Below are 25925 nucleotides of genomic sequence, written 5' to 3' on the forward strand. Positions count from 1 at the left end.
ACCAGATGCCAGGGACACAGCAGAGAACAAGGTCCCTGCCTTCATGGACCTTATTTGAATTGAGAAAACCAGTGATATCTTTATAGAAATAAGACAAGAACTCAGGTCCAGGGTGGACTGGCACAACTCTGTCAGCAGAAGACCTCTCCTTGAGTTATGAGGTGCCACCTATTTCCCCAAGAGAGGGTTCTGTCGGGAAGAGATGACACTAATGCTCCTTTGTTTCTGATTTGACATTCTTCATCTCGACAGGGTCCCTGAGGTTTTCCTGACTCCAAGGACACTGCGGCTTCAGCTCATAACAAATGATGCACATGAGCATGCCAGCCCTTTCTTTCTATGAGGCAATCCTCAGAGGCCCTTGCCAAGATAAACTGTTTGGCCTTCTGCCTTGCAAGTTGATCCTCTTCTGAGTCCAATTATTGCTTTTCTGAAACACGGACAATGACATCATTGCTCTGTCCCTGGCTTGGGGATTTGATGGTCAGCATGAAGTCAGGATTTGGAAAGGTGCCTGCTCTTTGCCAATGCCCAGGAAGCCTGGAGTGGGGGCCCTAGTAGGAAGCGAGCTTATGGGAGAAGGTGGGCTCCCAGTGGCTGGGAGGAGGTTCACTTTGAAATCTGTACCCCATATCTGGGTGTGTCTTGCTGCACACATGGAAAGGCAGCATTTGGATGAGAGTTGAGGTGATTTTCAGTGGAGAGACACCTGCCTGGTTGTGTTAGTTGTTAAAATATTGAAATACCTTCATTTCCATTGGTAAACATTTGCTGGGGTGCCTTCTTGCCAACCCAGCTTTCCTGGCCTCTCCCCTGGGTCAGCCCCCCAGAATTCCTACCAGCCAGCACCTCCAGGGGCCTGTCCAACAGCCCTTTGATTGCTGATGGCTTTGCTGGTAAATAGTTTGGCTATTACTCCTGGAGGCGGGGTGGGGCGGGGAGGAATTTGGCTGGCTCTTTGTTGGCAGGGCACCTGCAGGGAGGCACTGCCATGCGAGGCAGGCAAAGCCTGCTTCTTAGACTCCCAGGCCTGCTATCAGGAATTCCCTCCTGCCACTGTAAGGCCTGGTCCTTGCATAATCAAGGGTGAACACTTCCTCTGTGCTGGAGGCTGGAAGGCACCTCAGAGGGACGCTGGTCCAGCCCATTCATTGTGCAAAGGGCAACCTGCAGCTCAGAAAGAGGCAGTGACTTGCTCAGGATCGGGTAGTGAGGTGATGTCTGAACTGAGCTTTCTGATAGTCCTCTGGGTCAGGATCCCCAAGGCGAGCAAAGGTCTTGGCTTCAAAGACTGAAGACATTCCAGGCATTCTCCTACCCCCTCATCGGCTGCCTTTCCGCACCCACAGTGTTTATGGGAATAGCTGACATTTCTCTAGTTTGAGGGGATTTAAGAGCCGATCTCAGCAGGGTGCTATCACAACTACAGTTTCACGTTACTCACAACCTGGCACATCCCTAAGCAAAGATCTCAGACCGCGGACCCAGGGGCCGAATGGAGATGGCAGACCTATTTCATTGGTTCCACCCAATGCCACTGTTGATTATTTTTTAGCCGTGTAGGTTGCTAACCTTTATAAAGTGGGAGATTTCACATAAAAACATAGATATGGGGCTTCTCTTGAGTAATTTTGTTAGCTCTGGCTGCCTGAGTGCCCACATTTGTGCAGAGCAGGACCAGCTCCTTTAGAAGGGGCTTGGGCCCCAGTTTGCCACCACCTACCCCCTTCCTCCTGGCTGGCTTACCTCATTTGCTGGCCCCTCCATGATTGAATTTGCCATCCTGTTCCAGAGTCTTATTACTACATGACACTGCTTTGCCTTTCATTTCTAGGAAAAGTTTTGCTGTAGCATCCATTGTCTTCCTCTCCAAGTTCAGGTCCTTTTAGGTAAGCTCAGGGCCTTTTGCAGGGACAGTCACTGGTTGACTGCTGACTATGACTTTTGAGGGTCCTCCCTTCTTCTCTTCCCACCTCCTCCCCAAACTGTGTCCTTCTCTCCAACCAGGCTCCCAACTTCTGACATTCCAAGCCAAGAGATGTATCCAGTCCACTGAATTCTACAGGCATTTGCTGGACACCTGTGATAGCTACTTCACGGGAATTCAAGCATGAGAAAGATACACTTTCTGACTTTTAGCTTTAAAGATCTCATTGGCATTTGTGGCAAACAGACAAAGACACAGGTGTCTAAAAGTCAAGGTCAGGTATGATGCGCCCTATGAGAGATTTCTAAAATAAGAGTCTTCGAGCGGGAAGAGTTTTCTCCATGAATTTGGAGATATCCAGATCAAACCTTCTTGTTACAGATAGGAAACTGAGAGATGCCAAATGGGAAGCGACAGTCATAAATCCTAGGTGGCAAACCAAGCTAGTTTCATCGTTTGGATTGTTGAACTTATAGTAGGTATTTAGTAAATGTGTGTTAAAGTGATTGAAATTCCTATTGATTTCTGCCTAGAACTGACCCAGTGTGATGGAAACTACTGTTCAGGACACCTGTCTGGTAGGTAATCATCTCATGTTAAGGTAGGGCCCCCCTCCCCCACTTCTCTTCCCCTTTCCCTCCATGGAGCACTCCTCTTTGGAGGAAGCCCCAAATGGTGCTTTTATGCACTTATGCAGGCTTACACTCCCCACTTAAGGCCCGCAGGTGGCCTTGAAGTTGTGTCCGTGAACTGCCTGGCTCCCCTCTTCCTGCCCACCCTTCTCCCAGGCTTGTTATGTAAGCGGGTGGTGGCAGTGGCATGGCTGGCGGCTTCCTGCAGCAGCAGCAGCAGGGCCGGGCATCCGAGCTGGCACTGTTCAAGTTCACCGCAGCATTCTGAACATTTAGGAACACAGGAAGGGCTGCGTTGTTTAAGCTCCCTTTGTTTTCAAGGAAGGTCTGGAGCCCACGGGGAGGAGGAAAACAAAACCAGGAAAACAGATGACTTGCCTTGCAAAGACAGTGTGTACGTTTGCAGCAGCTTCTGTGCATCCGAATGCACCCCTGCCCCATATGCATTTGCACACCTACACACCCAGACACACACAAACCCCTTCACTTACTCTATCCCCTGACACACAGAAACACACACACACATAGCCAGACAGACCTCCCAGAAGCTGAGACCTCTGTACATGCAGACCCCGTCCAAACTTAATAACAGGGAATCCACACATGCAGACAGGCATACACAGGCACACACACATCCAGATAGCTATACACAGACACACTCAAAATCTTGAAACACCTATTCTCATAGAAAGAGTCACAGATTGAACACACATGCACACACACACACACGCACACACATACCATTCACCAGCACAAACACAGAGGAATATTTTCTGAAGGGGCCTGGGGAGCAACCCTGCCCCCCGAGAACTTCTGCATCTTTAAAGAAGACCCCAGCTCTCCTGCCTACAGAGAGAGTGGGCAGGAGACAGAAGATTTCACAAAGGCCCCAGAGGTGGAGAGGGCAATGGGTCCTTTTCGTTTTTCCTCTTCTCCCTGTAATGTTTGTGTTTCTAAAAGGTTCCCCTTCATGTCCCCATTTAATTTATGAGTTTGAATTCTTCTTTCACAAAGTAAACAGATTACAATGACAGAGAAGCCAGAGGAGAGATGGGGAAAGAGTCCCCAGGAGGCAGCGGCCGGGGCTGGTCATAGCGGTCATTCATTTCATCAGCTCTGCTTTGGGGATTTCAATACATTTCCAAGTCGATGTCGATAAAGTGCAGCCCTAAAGGGGTTGGAGAAAAGAAGTCTGAAGAGAAGACCTCTGATAACAAAATGAGAAAGGAATATTGAAAAGTCACTTAAATCTCTAGTTAGAGACTGGGAAACCCTGGGTTCTCCCTGCTGTAACCTGTGCTGCTTGCTAGGAGAGCTTCCTTTTTGGTGTGTTTTCAATCTCCCTAAATGAAATGGTAAAGTGGGGCCTTTTCTCTACAGGAATAAGCTTCTTTCTCTTTCAGGGGAGGCCGAGATGGGCTGTGAGCTTCTAGGGAGGGAATTAGACTCAGCAGGACTCCCATACCTGGGGAGTGCTGAGTTGCTTGGCAGGTTAAAGAATCTGGAGCTCTCTTCGGAGAGTGGCTAAGGAGTCTGGAGCCTGGGAGATGGAAGGTGGACCCCCCAGGAAACAGCCATTTCCTCTGGGCTCCCTAGATCTTCACAGAAAGCCGGAATACTCGGAAAGGCTGAGGGTTTGTGTACGGGGTATGAGTCAGTGATAGCAGAATAGCAGTCCTAGAGGTAGAGAGGGCGGGTTTCTAATCTTCCTGAATTTGCATAAATCTTTGGAGAGATTGTGAAATGGGTGACAATGTAAGAAAATTGCATCTAGATTTCAGAGGTCGAAGGGGAGAGGCCCGGTGGACATCTGGGTAACACATGTACAATCATTTGCAAACTCTAAAGCACTATGTAATGCAAAGACTACATTTGCTATCCCTGCCGTAATAAATACAAAACCATCATCAAAGTGCTTGTGTCAAGTTGTCGATAATTATGAACAAAACTCGAAAGAGGCTTAAAAAGGTTGCCTTTCTGGGTTATATCCCTGGGACAGGCAGCTCCGCCTTTCTTGGGTAGAGATGCCATATGGTGTGGAGTTTGGAGGGTGGGAGTTTGCTCCTAGCACTCACCTCTCCCCAAAAGCTTGGCTCCGAATCCCCTCCCACTGCTCTCACTATCTTTTCTGTCATCCCCAGGTTCATTTAAACTCCCTATAAACTTTTTTTTGTTATCATTTGCTGGAGCCACTCCCTGGGAGTATCTGTTGCAATCTTCCTGCTTGTCCGGTCCAAATTACCTCTTTGCTCGATCTCCTGCAAAGCTCCCTAAATCATCATGGGGACACTGGTGGGGAGAGGGAGGCCACATCGTGGGGTGATTAAAAGCACTTGCCTCAAATACAAAATATAAGGGGGAGACCCCAAAACTCAGTAACCAGAAAATAATATTTTAATGTGATATTTTTTAAATAAAAATTCATGTCCATAAATCCATGATGCACAAAAATGCCAACATTTTAAATAAAGACAGGATCCATCCCTGTAGTCACACAATTCTGTGTCACTTGCGTCACCTTAGTCCTTGGCCATATCTGGATGTGAGGTTTGGCTCTGGCTCTTATTAGCTGGGGCATACTTTTTTTGTTGTTTTAATTAAAAACAAATGGATGTATAGTTTGCATATAGTAAATGCACACATCCAAAGAATACAACTCATAAATATTTATATGTGTGTACAGCGGTGTGATCACCACTTACTCCGGATGTAGGACATTTCTATCACTCCAGAAAATTCTCTCTTAGGATACCCTTTTTTGCTTAAAACCCTTCATCTTAGTTTGCCGGGGCTGCTATGACAAAGAGTGTACACTGGTTACCTTAACAACAGGAATTTATTGCCTCACAGTTTTGGAGGCTAGAAGTCCAAAATTGAGGGATCAGAAGGCCATGCTTCCTCCTAAGTATGCAGCGTTCTGGTAGTAGCTTGCTGAGAATCCATCTCTGCCTCTATCTCACGGCGATCTGTCTCCATCAGTCTCTTCCTGTGGCTTCTACTTCCGCGTCCAAATTTCCTCTGCTGATAAGGACGCCAGTCATGTTGGATTAAGGCCCATCCTGATTCATTTGGCCTTGTCCTCAAAGGATCTCGAGAGTTCCTATTTACAAATGAGTTCCTAATCGCAGGACCGGAAGTTGGGACTTGACCCTGCTTTTATGGGGTACGTGATTCTTTCTCTAACACCTTTCTATGGGTTTTTACTGCCGTCAGGATAAAGATCAAAACTCTTTGTCCTGTCCCCCACCCATCCTGGGGCTGCAAATGCGTTCTCTACCCTTTCTCCAGAAGCTGAATGCAAGTGTGTTTGACCTGAAAACTCTGGTCTGTCTAGCACACCACACTGCTGAGACTTTTGAGGCCGTCCCTGGCCCTGAATTTAATGGCAACACCGATCCCAATCAATCCTAAAGCGAATGAAGCCAGATGGGCACGTCATGCCTTCACAGGCCAGATGGTGTTGGAGGGGTCATTTTTTGCACCTATGTTTAAGATCCTCAGCTCTCCGGCCCTTAAACCATCTGATCACCTATTACACATGGTCCCACATAAAGCTGAAGACTGGAGATCCTAAAATTCCTTCAGGGACAAGGAGAAAAAAAATCAAAATTCACCTGGATCCAAAGAATTCACACGTCCTTAGAGCAGGAAGGACACTTAGAAACCACCTGATGCAACCTGGGCTTTTGAAGAGGAGGAACCTTGGAGGAGCTGTGTCTTTTCTAAGGTCCCAGCTGTGTTTATTGTACAGCTACTGTGTACCAGGCATTGAAGTGCTTTATATTTATCATCTCATTTAATCTGCCCACCATCCCTATGAGGTGGGCACTGCTGAGATTTCTGTTTTATAGATGAATGCACTGTGGCTCAGAGAGGGTAAGTGTGCTTTTTTGAAACCATTGTGCACCCCAGAAAAGCCATATTCTTTAATCCTGATTCAATATTGCTTGGTGGGATTCTTTTGATTAACTTGTTTCCATGGAGATGTGTCTCCACCCATTCAAGGTGGAGTTGTTTACTGGAGTCCTTTAAGAGGGAATCATTTTGGAAAAAAGCTTTAGAGCCCACACAATCAAAAGCCTTTGGAGATGAAGAAGGAAAACGCCCCTGAGGGAGCCTCATGAAACAAGAAGCCAGGAGATAAAGCTAGTGGACATTGCCATGTGCCTTTCTAGGTGACAGATATGCTCCAGATGGCATCAACCTTTCTTGTTGGTGCCTTAATTTGCACAGTTTCATGGGCTTAGAACCGTAAACTTGCAACATAATAAATTCTCTTTTTAACAGCAGACCCATTTCTGGTATATCGCATTCTGGCAGCTTTAGCAAACTCAGACAGGAAGCGATTGGCCAAGGCCACGCATCTAACGAATGGCCCTGAGATTTGAACCCAGGCTAATCAGATGTCAGCTCTTCCACTCTAAAGCCTGCCTCACCCAAGCCAGAGCCCCGTTTTACACACCAAAGGCAGGGAATGAATGGTCTATGAAGTGAGGAATTTGCTTTTGGCTCTTAGATTTACTTCCTACAAAAACAAGTAAGATAGTGAAGGGCCAGACCCCCATTGCCCCTTCTGTCGGTTCACCAGGCGCCAGAGAGACGCTGCAGACCGTCAGAAAGGGGTTGACCTGCACTGATAAAGGTGTTGCGGCAACTCTTGGACCAGCGGCTGCGTTGCATAACGCAGGGATGCTGGGGGCCTGTGTGTGGGCATGTTCCCATATCACCAGGCCCAGAATGCAGCCTTGGTGTTCCAGGACTGGCTGCCAGGACGTGGTGAGAGGAGGGGCTGGTGAATTTCCCCAGGACACTGCAGGCTGCAGCTTGCTGATAGAGACAGAGAGCATCAACCTGGACACAGGGTTCTTGTTGCCACTGGGAGGTGTGTGGTGGTTAGGGCACTTGGGAGGGCCTTTGGAATCCCAGTTCTGATGTTTTCTAGTTACTTCCTCTTTTAGGGTCTCATTCATCAATGAGAAGGTGTTTATGAGTGCCCGGTACTTGGAAACCCCTTAATTAATGGGAAATAATGGTGTGACCTTGGGCAAGACACCTTCTCTTCCAGGACCTAAACCTTTTCATCTGTGAATGAACTGGGATGCACCAGATGATGGCCAAAGTTCCTTCCTGCCCTAAGAATTTATTACTGAATCTGTAGCTCTGTGCTCAAGGATTTGGGGCAGGAAGTTCAGTGCTGGGGCAAAAGCCCTCTAGGCATTCAGCAGCTGTTTGGCAAACATACTCCTTAACCTTCCCCTTCCTATTTATTTCTCTGCTTGGCTCAAGGGTTGATTATATTACTGGTAGAGAAACAAACCAAAAAGCCAGGGCAATTGCTGCTGCACTGTGTTTTCTTAATCTCATTTTTTATTTATGTAATGCACAGAGTTTGCAAGACCCAGGGACTGCTGTGAATGTCTTTGGCATATGCTTTTATTAGTTCATTGGGCAATTATTGATAATGATGTAAAGCCTCTCATCTGGCCAGCACTTGACAGTTTATACAGTGGTCAAACATTGGTTCTGAAGCCACAACCCTTGGGTTCTAACCCAGCTCGTCCACATAGAAGCATAGGACTTCAGCCAGATTGCTCCATTGCTCTGTCCCTCAGTTTCCCCATCTATCCAATGGGAGGGATAATAGAAATGGCCCCATAGGGTTGTTGGGAGGATGAATTGATTTGATATCATGTAAAGCACTTAGTGTCAGACCCAGGTAAGCTATTATTACCCAGGTGTAAGCTATTATTTCTACCAGTCTCCTTCTCATTTTCACAATCATTTTCTGATTTGATGCATCCAGTGACTTAATCAGACTGGTATGGAGACACAGGTGAGGAGCCTGAGGCTCAGAGGGGGCAGCGACATGTCTGAGGCTCACATAAGTTAGTAAGTGAAAACCCCTGGCTTCTAACCTGGGACAGGTGAACATCTCTGAAGCGATGTTGGCCGTAAGTGTTTAGGAATTAAGAACAGAGGGGAAATCCTGGTGGCTGGGAGAGCTCTGAGCAAAGCTTGGACTTGAGTGGAACTCTGGAGGGCAAGAGGGCTGCACATACATGATGGAAGTAGAGAAGCGAGGAAAAGGCATGCCAGCTGGGAGCTGTCACTGGCAAAAGCTTGGCTTTAGGGATGGACTTAGCTTATATAAGGGATGGTGAAGGGACTGTCACCTGGGTTAGAGTGTTCTTAGAGGGAACTTATAGGAGACAAGAATGCTAACATTTGCTAAATGCTTACAAGGCACTGTTTTGAGCTGTCTACTAGTAATAACTTATTAAATTCTCATAATCACCTTATAAAGCAGGGGCCAATATTACTCCTATTTTCTGGATGAGAAAACCAAGGCACAGAAAGGTTAAGCAGCTCCCATGAGGTCACAGAGCTGAAGAGTAGCAGAACCCAGATTCAAACCCAGGAATTCTGGCACCAAGAGTCTGTGTTCTCAACCACTGTGCTATACCACCCTACACAGTTGGGAGCATGATTAGCCAAATGAATCCCTAATCACAGCACCTTCTGCTACTCGTTGTGGCACTGAATAAAAGCATTGATTGCTGTGTTCATGGAGAGGGCACAGATGTGGTGCATGTTAGAACAGCGGGGTTACAACATCCGTGGAAAGGACTTTCAGCTAAGATCTAAAATGCAAATCTGCCCACTTCACTATCCTGCTTAATATCATTGGGCAGCTCTCTATCGCCTCCAACAATGCAAAGATGGGTTCCCTCCCTGCATGGACAGGCTTCACAGCTTTGCTATTCACCTCCTTTTTTAAAATTAATGATAATTTTTCACTATTCCTCTTTCTACCTTTTCCTCACTGGACCAACTCCTATCCATCCTTCAGGACTGTGCCCCAGCATCGCCTCCTCCACAGGAAGCCTTCCTTGCTTCCCTCTGGCTACCAAGGTCTTGTCTAAGCTCCCATGGACCCCTGGGCTGACCTCTGTCTGCGCCTTATAGCCCTGGGCAGCAAGGACATCTATCAGAAGTGCTCACAAATTATTCAACTAAGTCTTCCTTAGTTACACTAGTCTTTCTTTCTTACTTTCTTCCTCTCTTCCCCCCCCCCCTTTCTTCTCTTTGTAATCTGGTACTGAATTCATCCCATATTTGGGACTCAGTAGTATTGTTTGAAATAGACACAGAAGAAGAATTCACAGTGACTCTTGTAACTGAGAAATTAGGATTTCAGTGATGATTTTGATTACTGAATCATTATGTAGATATTTTTGCTTTCTGGGACACTGGAGTAGACAGAGGACTGAAACCCTAAACTATAATTCAGCTGCTCTGATAGCTGAAATGGTTGTAAAAGCTCTTATTCTGTGCCTTTGTGACTTCACGAGCTGTCACTCCCATTATCTGGTCATTTTCTGGTAGGGCAAAGGCCCTAATTATAATGAAGAATTTGAAGCCAGCCATCAACAAATCTCAGCCGGAGACATTGGTAAATCATATCAGCTAGACTCTGTTATTGAAAGATGACTTGTCTCCCTTCCATTTGCCTTACACCTTTAGTACTAAAGTGATCATTCCGCCTCCCCTCCTTTCAGCTTCTTTTCTCCTCTTGAACTGATAATGATAACACGTCTCCTTTTCTGCTTAGAACTTTCTATTTGAAATTGTAATGACCTCATCTCCCTTTGCTAAAATCCTTAAAAACCCCCTAAACTCAGGGAGACAGATTTTGGGCCAATAGGGCATCTGCTCTCCTGGTAGTAATAAACTCTCTCTTTGAAACCCCGATGCCTCAGGGCAGAAGAATCCATGGCCTTTTTCCGGTAACACTCTGATAGCGGGAGATACGTGTTCACAGCTGATGCTGTGTCAACCCACTGACTTCATTTTCTCCATTCCATTCAGGACCTGTCTGCAGACAGCGGGGCAGCTGTTCAGAACAGGAACATCCTAAGCAGTCAGAACAAGTGTGTGATTTGAAGGTCCCAGGTGAGGTCCTGGGTTTTGGTGGCTGGTGAGTTTCCCGGCATCCTGCTCAGTGCCTGCCCCTGGGCAGGTCTCAATAGGCCTGCGAGGGATGCTGGGCGAGGCAGCAGCTCACCTGGTACAAAACTTTAGGGCATCTGCGCTCTAAAGCAAATGGAGGGGCTGGATTTAACTGGACCCCCAAATAAGTGAGCAAATTTCTTGATTCCTCCAAATGGAACATTACTTTCATTTTAAATGAGTTAACATTTTCTTAAAAAAAAATAACCCAAAAGATTAAGAAAGGATGAGGAAGAAAAAGAGAAACACCCTACCAACCACTTCATTTCTTTTCTTAACATTATTAGGTGGCTCCCCTCCCCTCCAATAATTCAGTGCTTGTGAACTTTAAAACTCTACCTACCTATTTTTTTCCCCTCAAGCCGCTGGTGCAGAAGGAATCTGGAATTTCTGAATATCTTCCCAACTAAAATGAACCATTGCTTCATTCTGAGGGAGCCTGCTGAGAACCCTACAACCCTGCTGAGGACTGTTAGGAAGTCAGTTATTTTGCTGGAACTGATATCACCACTTTCCCCAGCCACAGGGGAGAAAGAGAGAAGATCTGATTTAAAAGGCCAGCCACAGGGTCCTTGCTGAAGGCGTCCACCACCTTGGGCTCCCTTTCTCTGCAGTGAGCTTGATCTTGGGGATGGGGCTCAAAGGTGAATGCTCAGTATTGGGGATGGGGCTCAAAGGTGACTGCTCAATATTGTTGGAATCAGACAGACAACTTGGCTTAGGGCTAAACACAGATTTCTTTCCTCTTCTTCTGCAAACTTGGACATGTTGAAGCCACAGGAGGAGCAACAGACAACTCTTTCTTTCAACTGGTGTCAGGAAGTCTGAGCCCAGGCTCATCCCTACTATTGATTTGCTGTGTGATCCTGAACTAGTTACTCAACCTTTCTGGAACTTGGCTCCTTTATCTGTAAATTGAGATGGTTGGATCAGATGGGTGAATTTCTTTTTATTGTTTTTTTAAGTAAAAGATTCTTAGAAAAAGGGAGAAGAAGAAGAACCAGTGTCCCAGATAAAAGAGATAAAGTGGAACTGCTCTTCATGCCCATCCCACACCACGAGTCTGCAGAATGAGGAATAGTCTGAGACCCACTGAACTAGATATAACAACATCAACAATAACAACGACATTTACTGGGTGCTGTTCTGTTTTAAACTGAAGCATTGAGGGCGGTGGACTTGGGGAGGGGTCTCTGTAGTTCTCAATCACAGCAGAGACAGTGCAGTGTTGGGGTTCAAAGCACAACCTCTGGAGCCAGACTGCTTAGTTTAAATCCTGATGCTCCCACTTGCCGGCTGTGTGACCCTGACCAGTGTTCTACCCTCTCTGTGCCTCAGGTTCCTCACTTGCAAATTGAGGTCAATGATGGCTCCACCTTCACAGGGATGTTGTGAGGATGTAATGAGCTATTAAAGTATTTAAAAGCATGCCCGGCACATAGTCTGTGAGGTGGACATGTCAGATATTATTATTCATTGCCCCCTTCTCCCTGGGATTTATTTATTTATTTTGCATGGGCAGTCACCGGGAATCGAACCCAGCTCTCCAGCATGGCAGGCAAGAACTCTGCCAGTGAGCCGCCATCACAGCACTCTCCCTGGGATTTATTTTGCCACTGTGGGTCAGTTTCCTTTCCGTGGATGAGGGCTGTTGTCAGAACCGTGGCTTAGCACTGTGGTCGGGTGCTTCTCTGTGTGGCCCTCAGGTAATATAAAGCCCAGTCTCCCTCCAGCTGATCCTGACCTGTCTCTTCAGTCTCATGTTCCTTCTGCCCCTCTTCTCTATAAACCACGTGCTTTGGAACCATAAAACCACATGCCACTTTACCTCTGCACCTGCCGATGCTCTGCCTGAAATGCCCTCCCCCTCCCCCTCTGCTGGGTCAAGGCTGATACAGTCTCCAAGTCTCAATTGAGCTCTCACCTCCTGTAGGGAACCTTCCCTGGCATCCTCATGTTAGCTGCCCCCTCCACTCCATACCCCCAGTTATGAACCTCTATTATGGTATTTATCATGTGCATTGTTACCCGCTAGGGGACAGGACTGTGCCTTTTTCTTGTGGTCTGGTGCAAGGCAGCTGTTTGGAAGTGTTTGATGAATTAATGAAATAGTATTAACGCATTCAGATTAAAATTTCCTTGATTCAGAGCTCCTAGAGCAGTGGTTTTCAATTGTGTTCTAGAAACACTAGGGGGTTCCACTAATGGGCCTCGAGGGGCCCTACTGGGATGGGGCAGAGGTGAGACTCCAGCCCCCAGCCTCTTGGAGTCTCCATAAATGCACCCACACTTGGCAGAGCACATGCATTTCATCTTTCGTTCAGCTTCACAAGGGCAAGCATGGATGGGCATATTGCTTTAAGTCAGGAGACCCTGGTCTGCCCTGCAGTTTCCAGCGAGGGGCTCTGGCTATGGGCATACTGGTCTCTGCAGTAGTAAGGGGGGGCAAACATATTGGCCTCAGAGCTGGTTGTGAGAATTAAATGCGGTTCCATGGCATCATCATACATGAGGAAAACTTAAATAAATTATACACATATGCGAAGAGTGGTGATTAAATTACAGGCAGATAGGCAGGGCTGGCCCCCTGTGGATTTGAACACTCGTTTGTTTTAGAAAGAGCACAGGCACACTTGAGTCCCGTGGTTCTGAAACTTGAGTGTGCTTCAGAGCCCCCAGAGAGCCTGCTAAAATGGGTTATCTGGGCCTCTTCCTAAAAAAGCTGATGTAGAGGGTCTGGAGGTTCAGGAAGCCACATTTTAAACAAGTGCCTTGACCCAGCAATTTCACTCCAAGATATACGCCCAAGAGATGTGAAAATATGTCTGTACAAGAACTTTTCCATGAATGTTCATAGCAGCATTATTCATAACAGACAAAAGGTATTATTCAGACAAAACTCATGAATGGGAAAACAAAATGTGGCATCTCAAAAAAAAAGAGTAATATCCATACAATGGAATATTACTCAGCCATAAAATGGTACAAAACACTGATACATGCTACAATATAGATGGACCTTAAAAACATTATGACAAATGAAAGAAGGCAGTCTCAAAAGACCATGCATTATGTGATTCAATTGACATGAAATGTCTGTAATAGACAGATCCATGGGGACAGAAAGTAGATTAGAGGCTGCTTAGGGTCGGGAGGGGGGCTATGGGGATGGGGAGGTGATTGCTAAAGGGTAAGAGGTTTCTTTGTGAGGTGAGGAAAATGTTCCAAAATTCACTGGGGTGATGATTGCACATATCTGTGAATATGCTAAAAACCATTGAGTTGTACACTTTGTGTGAATTGCCATTACAAAAGGGCAAACCAGTACCCTCTGAGCAGGGACCACACTATGTGAGAAAGCCGTCTCTGGTTTCCTAAGTTAAGCAAGACCAAGTTTCCAACGTATGCAGGCTGCCCCTCCCTGCCCTCCAAAGGGTTTCTGTAGAAATTCTCACGCTATGCTTCTTGCTGATGATTGTCTCCATTTTCCAGATGGGTAGGCTGAGGTTCAAAGCTTTGAAGACTCTTGAACCCCAGTTGGTATCCCATCCAAAATGGCTTTTTCACTGGGTGTCCCATCAAAAAACTTGAAAATGCACCTCAATATATGACTAGTTACTTGTTTTCTTATCTATATAAAAATTATATTTGTATCACTGTGCTGATCCATTATGGACATTATAAAATATGCATACGATTTACATTTAAAAAGATAGGGAAATAAAAAGGAGCAGGGAAACCCTCTTTGAGCAGAAATCCAAATGAAGTTTATTTTCACACTTACTGGCCCCTCATCTTACCCCATGGGGGGCCTACTTCCACTGAGGGCCCAGAGAGACCTTGAAATCACTGAGTCAGGTTTCTAAGGATACTTCAGAGGGGTGAGTAGAAATGTATGTGTGGGTAGACCAGTTAGCCTGTAGAGGAAGGACGTATCAAGAATGAAGGAGGGACTGTGGGCAGAGAGCTGTACAGTTAAAAGGAGGCAAAAGGACCGTGTTCAAATCCAGTATGCTACTAGCTGTATGCCCTTGATCTTGAGCTTTGTCTTCTCATCTGTAAAATGGGGCTAATAATACTTGCCTTTTAGGATTGTTCCGAGCATAAATTGAGGGAATCAGTGAGATAGGACAGGTGGTGGGAGGAAAGATGTATTAAAGGACAGAGAGATATGAGACCGAGTTCAGTTCCCGAACTGAACATATACTGAAAACCTACTGTGTGCTAGAAACTGCACCAGGCAGGGGACACGGAGAGGAATTCGATTGAGTCCCTGCTCTTCCTAAACAGGGAGTCTCAGCACAAGGAGGAACCAACAGCCTCAGAAACTGAGAGGGGAGGGAGGAGGCAGGGAGGAGAGGAGGAGAGGAGGGAGCACTTTCCACCACTGTCCCAGCAGCCTTAAAGGGGAATAAAAGCCCTCCTTCTAGGGGCCAGGTGGCAGCTGTCAGGTGAGTGCAAATGCCCCTCCCCTCCCTCAGAGGTGCCTTTTCATCAGGTCTAACTCTCTTTAACTTTCCCAAATGAACCGCTTCCAGCCCAAACAAGCAGGGGGCCTGCAGACAGATAGACACATGCATAGGAAACAGAGAGAACCGCTGAGAGGATTATTTTTGTTTCCCCCTCACTGCCACCACCGGAGCAATCAATGACACTCCTTTCCCTCCTAAACAAACCCATTTGTGTGTCAGAGCCTGCCAGGAAGTGAAGAAACCCTCCTCTCGCCCTCTTGGAAGAGCACAGGAGGCCTCTCTCCTTCCATTCCTGTGGGGGCTGCATGGGGACCTTCCCACACTGAAGCTGGGATGTTTTCTCCTCTTTCTCTGTCTGTTCTGGAAAGTGGAGGGGGTGGAGGCGCCGCTTGGGGGCAGGGAGACGCCAAACCTCCCGCACCCGGCTCCCCCCAGCCCGCATGCACGCAGTCCTGGCATGCAGCAATTGGGGGGCGGGAGGATTGTAAGAGGTAAAGCTGTGGAGACAGAGGAGAGGTTTCTAGCTCTGGAAACATCTTTGGAAGGGGCAGAACCCAGAGAGGGCTCCGAGGTAAAGATGGGAGTTTTTAACAATGACATTCTTTCCCTCAGACTATTTTTCCATTAGAAAATGAAGGAGGCAAGTACAAGGGACCCCATATCATCCCTAAAGTCAAGGAAGAATTAAAAGCAAGCTGAAGGCCTAGGATGGCAGAGAAATAGCTCCTTGTGTCTTAAACTGGGCTGCTTTAACTATTCGCTCTTAAAGGAACATGTGCTTTCATGTTTGTTTAATGTTTGTGAGGCTGAATATTTCTGAAATGACTGTTTTTTTTTTCTCCTGGTATGTGATTTCTCTCTTGAGATCCCACCTCCCACCCCCACCTCCAGCTCTAAAAAGGGGCCACTAGGCTGTTGCATGGCTGCTGCCTCAGCAAAAGGATGTGACAGCAGAAGGCAGAGAAAAGGAAGCTCTTCCTGGCTTTTGAGCTTCAAAAGCCCAAGTCCTTAGGAAAATCAAAGGGACTCTTGGCATAGTAGAACATAGATTTGGGAGAAATATGGCAAGTGAGAGCAAAGTTTCCATCTCGGAAGGAAAAGAAAGAATTTCTCAACCTGGTGGAGAGGGGAGATGTAGAGGGAAAAGTAGCCTCTGCTGGATGTTGATGGTGGTGGTGGTGGGGTGGGCAGTTGAACCCTGCCTCTGGCACACGAACCCTGGGGTAGGTGTCAAATCCCAGAAATTTTGAGGGGTTCAGGTGTGCAGGGGCCCCATGCCCTATTTCTTGGGTGGAATTGCATCCCTGGGTAGGCAATCAGACCCTAGAGGAGAGAGGGCTACATGGAGTATCTGGGTGGATGGAGCCCCCAACAGAATTTCTTGTGCCTAATGTGGTGTGAAAATAGTAGAAAGAGTTCTGTGCATTCAGGAGGGACACAAAAGTGGACACTTAATGGGGCCATGGAATAGACTTGATGGCTGACCCAGCACCAACCTGTGTAAACCATCAACTGAGGACCATGGGATGATGGACATCCCAATGGATGCCACTTGGACCAATGACATTGAATGAACTTAAGCTCCCCCAAACTTAAGCACAACTCTACGGAAAAAGGGAGGGAAACCCTCATAGGCTGAGTTTTAGTCACACTGATGTTTGAAATAGAAAATATATTGAACTCTAGCAAAATCAAGCTGCGTTTCTTATATCTGAGTCCTCCTGGGATAGTGGACTGTGATTTTTACTCATATGCTTGCCCAACACTGACAGTTTTAATAAAGATTTATGTCTGATTTTTAACGATTTTTGAGCATCTATTTGAACTAGATATTTTTAAGATAGCAGATAAGTAAAGATGGAGTAGAAAGTTTTATAACAAGTGCTCCATGAGGATTGCAAATACAGTGTTATAGGAGCAAGAAGACCTTGAGAAGGTTTCTCCAGATCTTGGAAACTATAGATGAGGTTTTAACAGGTTCAAGTGGAAGATTTTTTTTTTCATGGGCAGGCACTGGGAATCGAACCCAGGTCTCCGGCATGGCAGGCGAGAATTCTGTCACTGAGCCACCATGGCCCACCCTCAAGTGAAAGGTTAAGGCACTTGTGATGGGACTGCCTTTGTGAGCAGAGACTGGAAAAAAGAGAAATGATGGGAAGAATGGAGAGGGACAGCAGTAATGCAGAAACAGCAAATAACAATAACCCCTCTCCCTCTGTGGCTCTATTTTGGAGAAGACATGCTAATGGTGGACATTTCAGGCATTCAGAAGGGACATTTATGCGTGAGAGGAAACCTGTTTGGTTTTGGTAGCCATTCTGTATAGATATGAAAAAGTCATCGTTTGGCCATCAGCTGGTATATATGGAAATATTTCATCATTGTAAGCAGTAAGAGTGTAATCTTAGCAATTGCATCTGGAAAAAAATGTTCAGTGCTTTGGGTTTGTAGGCGATATATCATTCTATTCAGTTGGAAAAGAACTAGCAATTAAAGTTTGAAGGTCGTAATGAAAAAAAAAAAGAAGTCATCAGGTTCAAAGACAAGGGCTGATCCCCTGAAGCCTCCCTGCCTTGCTTGGCTTCTGGAAACCAAGTAAACCTTGCCCGGACTTGAATTAGCTCAGTTCTGTATATCCCTTTATCTGCTAAAGGCTTGGAGCCTGGGTGTGGTCACTGGTTTTGTGTGTCTGGGTTTTGCCTCTTCCACACTTATTCTCTATGTCATGGGAAAGTTGACCTTTGCCTTTGAAAAACATCATCAAGAGCGCCCCACCCCAGGGCTATGAAGACCAAATCCAGGAAATTTAGCAGATGAGAGATTGTAGGACTTCCAAGAAGGCCCTTTGGTGATCCTTTCTTGGAACTTACTATGGGCTCTTCCTCCACGGCTATAGTTGTATAAGGCAGGGCTAGAATTCCTGGTGGCCCCTGTGATGACTTTTGGTGACACCTGGATATAGTATCAAATAGACTGAAGCACATGGTGAGAAACTTATTCCCTTTTCAATCACCTTCCCATCAAGATGATGGATTCCATCAAGGGGAGTCTCAGTCTGGTACTATTTCATCTTTAAAGACTCCCCAACATTAGCAAGTCTCTCTCCTGGAGTTTGAAGCAGACAAGAGTATCCAGCAAGAATTTATTAATTTTGCGTTGTTTTTGTTTATGTCAAATGATAATGGTTTTCCATTTATGGTAGTCATAAAGAATTTCTTTTAAAATACATTTGGTTAAGTTATAATGGAGCTAATTGAAAGACAAATTGACACTTATAATATGTATAGTATAGACAGTATATAAATGTGGTACAAATTGTAGAGGTGACTGATGATCAAAGTTTTGGAAACTTGAACTTAAAGTTTTGGTCCCAGTGAAAACTCTGCCCTCACAGGTTTAGAAAGGCCTAGTATTGGTGCAAAGTATCTGCATTTGAGACTTGGCTTTATACAGCCATCTTTGGCATATATTAGCTAATATTACCTTGGGTAGGTTGAGTAACCTCTCAAAGCCTTGATTTCTCTGGCTGTCAGATGGGAGCACATTAGTACCTACCTCATGTGGTCACTGAAAGGATTAAATGGTAAAATGCGTACAAAGTATAGACTGAGCTCTAAGCTGGGTGCGCTATAAATGCTAAGTGTGAGCAATTATGATTTCTGTTGTCTTATTTCCTAGGGCTGCCATAACAAAGTGCCACAAATTGGTTGGCTTCAAACAATAGACATTTATTGTCTCACAATTATGGAGGTTAGAAGTCTAAAATCTGTAGGGGAAACCTCTTCCTTGCCTTGGCATAGCTTCTGGTGGGTTGCCAGAGATCCTTGGGCTTCAATTTCTGCCTCCATTGTCACATGGCCTTTTCCCCTCTCTCAGTGTCTATTCATCTCCTTCTAATAAGGACACCAGTCATTTTGGAGTAGGGTCCACGCTAATCCAATTTGGCCACATCTTATTTCCAAATAAGGTCACATTCACAGGAGGGGGTGTGGTTAAGATTTGAATATGTTTTTGGGGGGGACACAATTTAACCCATAACTGTCATTGTTAGAAAAGCATCGTTTAAACTCTGAGTTAACAGAGTTTAACAGTCATTGGTCACTTATACCTAATAGCTTGAGTTTCACATTCTTTTTTCTCTGAGGCCAAGAGGCCCTGGGTGCTGAGGAGACTTGGAAATAAGGAACCAAGTATTTCCTGACCATTCATTATGGCAGATTGCATCATTGTTCCTAATTCTTAGTCCAGCTCTGTGTGTATCAATACCTTTTCCCAGGTGACTTCGTAGCTTTTCCCTCTGGAGGAGGAGTATGCTTCTCCTGTCCCTTGAGTTTGGGCTAGGCCATGTGACTTGCTTTGGCCAATGGGATACTAGCAAATATAATGCAGACAGTGGCTTCAAATATGCTTGCACATTTGGGCACTGCCTTCTTGAACTTCTGCAATAACCATACTAAAGACAAACCTGGCTGGGTTGCTGGTACACTTGAACCCAAAACTGCCCAGCCAGGCTTATATCAGCTAACTCCCATCTGACCCATGAGAGATAGAGTAATGATTATTTTTTATGCTACTGAGTTTTGGGGTGGGTTGTTATGCATCATTATTGAGTGTTATTGATGATCAACAATAGATATAGATGACCCTTTCTAAGTACCAGGAACAGACATTTTCACAAAGGCTCTTTAACAATTCTCAAACATGCCTATTTACTAATGAGGAAGCAGAGATTTTCAGACAGCCTTACAACCCCACAGTCACACAGAAAACAAATAGCAGAGCCACCCTGTTATATATGACTCCTAGAACATGCTCTTTTCACTACATCATGGATGAAGGAGGCGGTGGGAGAGATGCAAGGCAATGTGACTGCTTTCCCAGCTTAGCCTAAAGCCAGTCCCATCTACAGTCATCCCTGAGACCACACTGGCCAACATCATAAATCCAGGATTGTGACATCACAGGATGAGTCAGGTAGGAGGGGGCAGGACAGGGAAGCCCTGGTGTGGAGCTGGTCAATTCTAAAACCTCAGTCTAAATAAGAACAGGGCAGTAACATTAGCAGACAGGGCTGGGCCATGGAATTGGGTGGTTTGGGTCAAATGATGACTTGAAATTTATTTTGGAAAATATTTTCCCAAGTGTCTCATTAAACCCTGTGAGAATGAGAAATTGGTGGGGAAAGCCAAGAGGGAAGGCTGACAAAGTTGAGAAGGGATTAGGACAGCAGAGCTCAATTACACAAAATTCAGGAGATCAGATGTTCTTGGAACAAACTCTTACTCATTCTTTAAAACACTTCCCCAAATTTCCATGCTCTGTTGAGTTGTCTTTATCTTCTCAAAGCAAATTCAATCCCAATCCATTCTTCCATGATTACAATGACGGTCAACATTTATTGAGAGTTTACTAAATTCCGGGCACTGTTCTGAGGACTTTACACTGTTATCTGCCCAATCCTCACAGCAATTCTAAGTGGAAGATACTCTTATTATCCCAATTTTGCAAATGGAGGAGGAAATGGGGGCACAGAGAACTGAAATGAAAAGCCCAAGGTCATACAGCTAGTAAGAGTCAGAACTGGGATTCAAATTCTTGCTCTTAATCATTGTGTCATGTGCTTACTGTAGAGCATCGCAGTGATTTGATCCATTATTAAATGAGATAGTGCACATCAAGCACCTAGCCTAGCATTAGGAAGAGGCCAAAAATATTATTATAAGTATTATTGTAATGATATGAATTTTATCACCTTATGTTTTAATTCCCTAATTCCTAAAAAAAAAAAATGCCATATAATGGGTTGGCTTAACAGGTATTATTGACTCAGAGGTGAGAAGGTTTGCTTCCTCCCTGGGGTTGGTGTCTTCTGGTTGGCCAGCAATCTTCGGAGTTTCTTGTCTTTTCTGTCACATGGCGATGCACATAGTGGTGTCTTTTCGTTTTGCTTCCAAGTTCCATTGACATCTGGCTTCTGGCTGCTCCTGGTGGCTTCCTCCCTCCGTGTCCAATTTCCTTTGCTTATAAGGACTTCAACCATATTGGAATTGGATTAAGGCCTATCATCATTCGGTTTGGGCACACCTTAACTAAAGGCATCCTCAAAGGTCCTATTTAAAAATGGGTCCAGAGGTTGGGACCTGAGCATATCTTTTTGGGGGACAGATTTGATCCCCAATATCTTATAACAGTTTATTTTAGTTTCCTGGGCTGCTCAAACAAATACAATGAAATGAGTCAGGTTAAGCAATGGGAATTTATTAGCTCATGACTTTGAGGCCAAAAGAGTCCAGATCAAGGCATCATCAAGGTAATGCTTTCTTTCCAAGGACTGGAGTCCTGGGGCTGGCTGTTAGTAGTACTTGGTCCTTAGTTTGTCACATGGCAAAGCACATGATGTCATTTCCTGATCTCTCCCTTCTCTTCTGGGTTCCGTTGATGTTCATTTTATGGCTGCTCCCTCTGCGGCTTTCCCTCTCTCTATCTGAATTTCATTCTGCTTATAAAGGACTCCAGTAATAGGATTAAGACCCATCCCGATTAATGTGGGCCACAACTTAAGTGAAGTAACCCCATCAAAAGGTCCTACTTACAATGGATTCACACCCACATAAATGGATTAGGTTTAAAAACATGTTTTTCTGGGATACATACAGCTTTAAAGCACTGCACAGATGCTTCCTGATTTCTCCTTAGGGAGGGAAGTCTTTGTGGGGAATACACTTTGGTAAGTGTATAGAAGGCAAATCTCCTGAGGACCTGAAGTAAGCTAGAACCAAGGCCTCTGCAGGGACTGTTCTGCAGAGACAGGAAGAAGAAATTGGAGATATTGATAAGCTGTGAGGGGGTGAGGATCAGAGAAGGGAGAGTAGCGGCAGCCAAAAATGGAAGAAGGCTCTGCTTCATGCAATGAGATGCCTTCTTGGGACCTCACTAAGATGAATGTTGGGTCTACTCAACATGCTGTTTTTGGTGAGAGGTTTTTGTTTGCAGTGGGAGCAGAAGAAGCAGCTGCCCTTGCTGTCAGGGTTGATGTGTTTTGGGATGACAACCAGTGGGGAGCCAATGCCCCAAATCCCATGGTTCGGAAGAAGATGAGACTACTAGGGATGAGCAAAGATATGTGGGAGGCCAAGGAATTTCCCTCAGATCCTAAGGGATCAAGAGGTCTTTTGCTGACATCTGGATATGATGGACAATATCAATGTCATATTCAAATTCCTGTCTCTCTCCATAGAACGCATGCTCCTGGGGGGCAGGGCTGGGATGTCTCATTATCTTGGCTTCCGCAGGACTGGCTCAGTATTAGGAATGCTTCTTGAATGAATGAATGGGAAGGCTTTGAAGTGAGGATTACCTGTCAGTATTCAGAAGTATGCCAACTCAGCCATTTACCACAGCTCACCATGAAGTGCTTCAGACACCTCAGTTTGTTAACAGCTGAACTTGTGGACCTGCTTGCCATGTTCTTTACCTGCTCTGTGCCTCCCAAACACCAGATCCATGCTCATTCCTTGGATTTGAACCAGGACTCAGTGTTATATGGGACTTATAGCTGCCATTTTCCCTTCCTGACTGGGACTGACATGATACAGTGCTTCTCACATGGGGGCAACTTTGCCTCTCAGTGGACTTTTGGAAATGTCTAGAGACATTTTTGGTTGTCACAACTTGGGAGGCTGCTACTGCCATCCAAGGGATAGAGGCCAGGGACGTGGCTAAACATGCCACATGGCATAGGACAATCCTCCATAACAAAGCATTATCCAGCCCCAAATGTCAATTGTGCTAAGGCTGAAAACCCTGCATGAGAGTGTATGGTTATGAGCACACTTTTTGTAATTTAAGTATGTTGAGTTCAGACTCTTCTAGTTACTGTTAGACAGAGGCAACAATTTATCGACCTTTAGGGTTTAAGAGGATTAAATTTGAAGTGGATGTTAGGTCTGCCCAACAAATGGCTTGTGAGATTTCCTTCCTCCATCCCACCTCAACACACACATGCTCAATGTAGAGTCAAGCTAGAAAACTAGATTTCTTCAGCAAGGACAGACCCTGTATGGGTTCAGGTACCTTCAGGTCCATGTGTGACTATTTTGAGGGCAAGCTTGGAGAAACTAGTTCCTTCATCCATGGGTCATGACTTGCTTCAGCCCTCAGGTGGTAAGTACCTTTGCTGGAAGTGGCTAACTGCTTTGCTTTTTAATTGTCTTACACTCTGAGCAGTTAGTTTTGGAGCGTAATAATAATAATTGTTAATGCAAATCATTATGTGCAACTAGGAGGATGAGATTTATATAAAAATCTGGTTTTACTAAAGGAAACATTTTTCTGGGGGAGGCAGACATTTCTATTCTAAGAAGCAGAAGCTCAGAACCTCAGAATTTAGGCTATAAAAATTTATTACATGTTGACAGGATGTTGGAGCAGAAAGTGACATCAGACACCATCTTGTCCAACCTTCTCATTTTAAGGTTGAGAAACTGAGGCCCAGAAGGGAGGAGAAATATGGTCAGGGTCACACCTTAATTACTGGCAGAGAAGAAATTAGAACTAAGGGCTCCCGACACCTTATCCAAGTTGGTTCTAACTCACCCCCCACTGCCTCTCCTGAAAAGGAATCCCTGTCAGGTTATGTGTCAAGAAAAAGATGATTTCCCTTAAGTTTTAATTAAGTTCATTCTTCACACGAAACAAGAATTTCATTTTCAAAATCATCTGCAATGGGTCTTTAATTGTACTTATTTTTTCTTCTCTTGGCCTGGAGAATTTATTGAAGCAATTTCCTCTGTGGGGGCCTCTCTCCATACATAAGCACATGTCTACCATATAGATGCAGGCACACACATTTGTCATTCCTTCCTAGAATGTCTTAATGATTTCCATGTAACCAACAAGTTGCAGCTGTTCGCTTCTTTCAGGCAGAAGTGCACAGAAAATCACCAGTTATCAAGTTGCCTTCCCACCACTGCCTTTCCTCAGCCCCACACATTTTCTCCCTGCTTTCCTTTAAATAAATAGGGTAAGAAAAATGTAAACGATAGGAAAGCAAGGCGATGAAAATATGTTGAGACCCTCCAAAGCCAGCGTCAGCTACTCTAGGGAAGGTTCTTCAGTGATTAGGCCCTAAGTGGATTATCAGGGAAGCTTTCAATAAAAGAGAATTTACTTACCCTGGCAGACAGTTTCCAGTCAGGACACGGAGGAAGTGAAAGTTTGGGGGTGATTTGGTGGGAAGTAGGCTTTGGAGAAGAGCACTGTGATTGAGTGGACTTTGTCAGAAAATTTTGTGACGCAAAAATGGGTTCAAATTCTGATTCTGCCATTTACTAGCTTTAGGAACTTGAAAAAATTGCTCAATTTCTCTGAGTCTTTTTTTTTTTTATCTGAAAATAGTATCTTTGCTCACTGTATCATTGAAGATTGGAATTGATGCTCAATAAAGGCTTCTCCTCCCTCCTTGTTTCCAGCCACTTGATCTCTGGTCCATGGAACGTAAGAGGTAGGTGTTTTCATTGAGCAAGTGCCACTGTACAACCTGTACCTGCCTGGCTTTGACGTGGACTTCTTCCAGGGGCTGTTTACCCGGACCAGGTGCAGAAGACCTTCCTGTCCTGGTTTTAATACCAGCTCGTGGGAGCCATAGCAGAGGCCTGTAGTCTCGGGGGTCTCTTCCCAGGCCCATGCCTAAGATATCAAAGACTGGTCATAGCAACTAGCTAAGTCATCCAGGAGCAGTCTGATCCCACTAGGTTGCCTAATGCTCTTATAATCTGTTTCATATATCCCCTCTCTTCCCTGATCACCACCACTCTCCTCCCAGCTCATTTTCTCAGCTCCTCTGCCCTAACTCCTTTGTGTTTGCACTCTGATACTGTTTTAACTCTATCCTCCTCATTCTTCCACATTCATTTTCTCAAAGTTTGCCTCTAGCCATACCTGATTGAAAAAAATCCACATCAATGGCAACCTCCTCCTGTGTCTTCCAAATCAAATTCCTTGGCTCCACATTCAAAGCTTCCCATGATCTGGTCCTAAGTGTCCTTTCCAGACTCATTTTCACCTAATCTCCTTCACGTTCCCTATGGTACATCCAGACAGGACTACTTGTCCTGTGCTTTCCCCTCTCTGAATCTTGGTCACTGATGAGCCATTCTTGGAATGGCCTCTCTTTAGAGAAATCCTGCTCATCAGTTGATACCCGCTGAAAGCATGCTTCCCCAGGAAGGTATTTCAAGCCCTTTACCACTCACTTAACAACCATTTACTGCTCAGCTGCGCTGTCCTGGGGACAGGGTCCACTGTTGGAATTTTTCAGAATGTCCCTTATTCTCTCTTGACATGTTTGTGTATATATTACATTTCTTCTACTATGTTGTTAGCTCTTCTAGGCCACAGTCATCTTCCTCTAACCTATAGGGCAAACGTAGAACAGTGGAAGAATCTAGGCCTTGGAATCACAAGGACATGTGTTCAAACATCAGCTCTGCCTCCTTGTAAGCACATGCTCCCGCCCCCTACAAGACTCAGTTGTCTGCCCCATCTATAAAATGGGGTTATCATAAACCCTACCTTACAGGGCTATGTGAAGATGAGAGGACACCTGGAAGTCCCCACCATGTGGTAGGTGAACAAGAGGATTAGTTTTCCTTCTTTAGTAAATGGTTTTGAGTGGCTCTTGTACTGCCTTGTACTATTTCATGAGTATATCTCATCATTCTGCAAATTTCTTGAGAGTAGGTCTTCCAGTCCCTCTTCATCCCCAGTAGTGCCCCCAGCACCATTGTGTGTGAGGTACAGGACACAGAGGTTACAAGTCAGACAAGTCTATATTCCAATTCTGACTCACCCATTTACCAGTTTCAAGACCCTGGGTGATGTTAA

At 45.2% G+C, this 25925-nt stretch overlaps 1 protein-coding gene and 1 long non-coding RNA gene across 2 annotated transcripts in view; one reads left to right on the top strand and one right to left on the bottom strand.

Annotated features, from left to right (window-relative positions):
• SYN3 (synapsin III) overlaps positions 1-25925 on the bottom strand; it is a 437285-nt gene that overhangs the window by 102179 nt on the left and 309181 nt on the right. The gene's annotated exons all lie outside the window — the stretch shown is intronic.
• On the top strand, positions 9922-12000 carry LOC143689536 (uncharacterized). The gene is made up of 3 exons (XR_013178821.1): positions 9922-10012; positions 10429-10512; positions 10932-12000. It is a non-coding gene; the product is annotated as an uncharacterized LOC143689536 (long non-coding RNA).

Source organism: Tamandua tetradactyla, chromosome 7 (genome assembly GCF_023851605.1).
Source record: "Tamandua tetradactyla isolate mTamTet1 chromosome 7, mTamTet1.pri, whole genome shotgun sequence".
NCBI classification, from domain to species: Eukaryota; Metazoa; Chordata; class Mammalia; order Pilosa; family Myrmecophagidae; genus Tamandua; species Tamandua tetradactyla.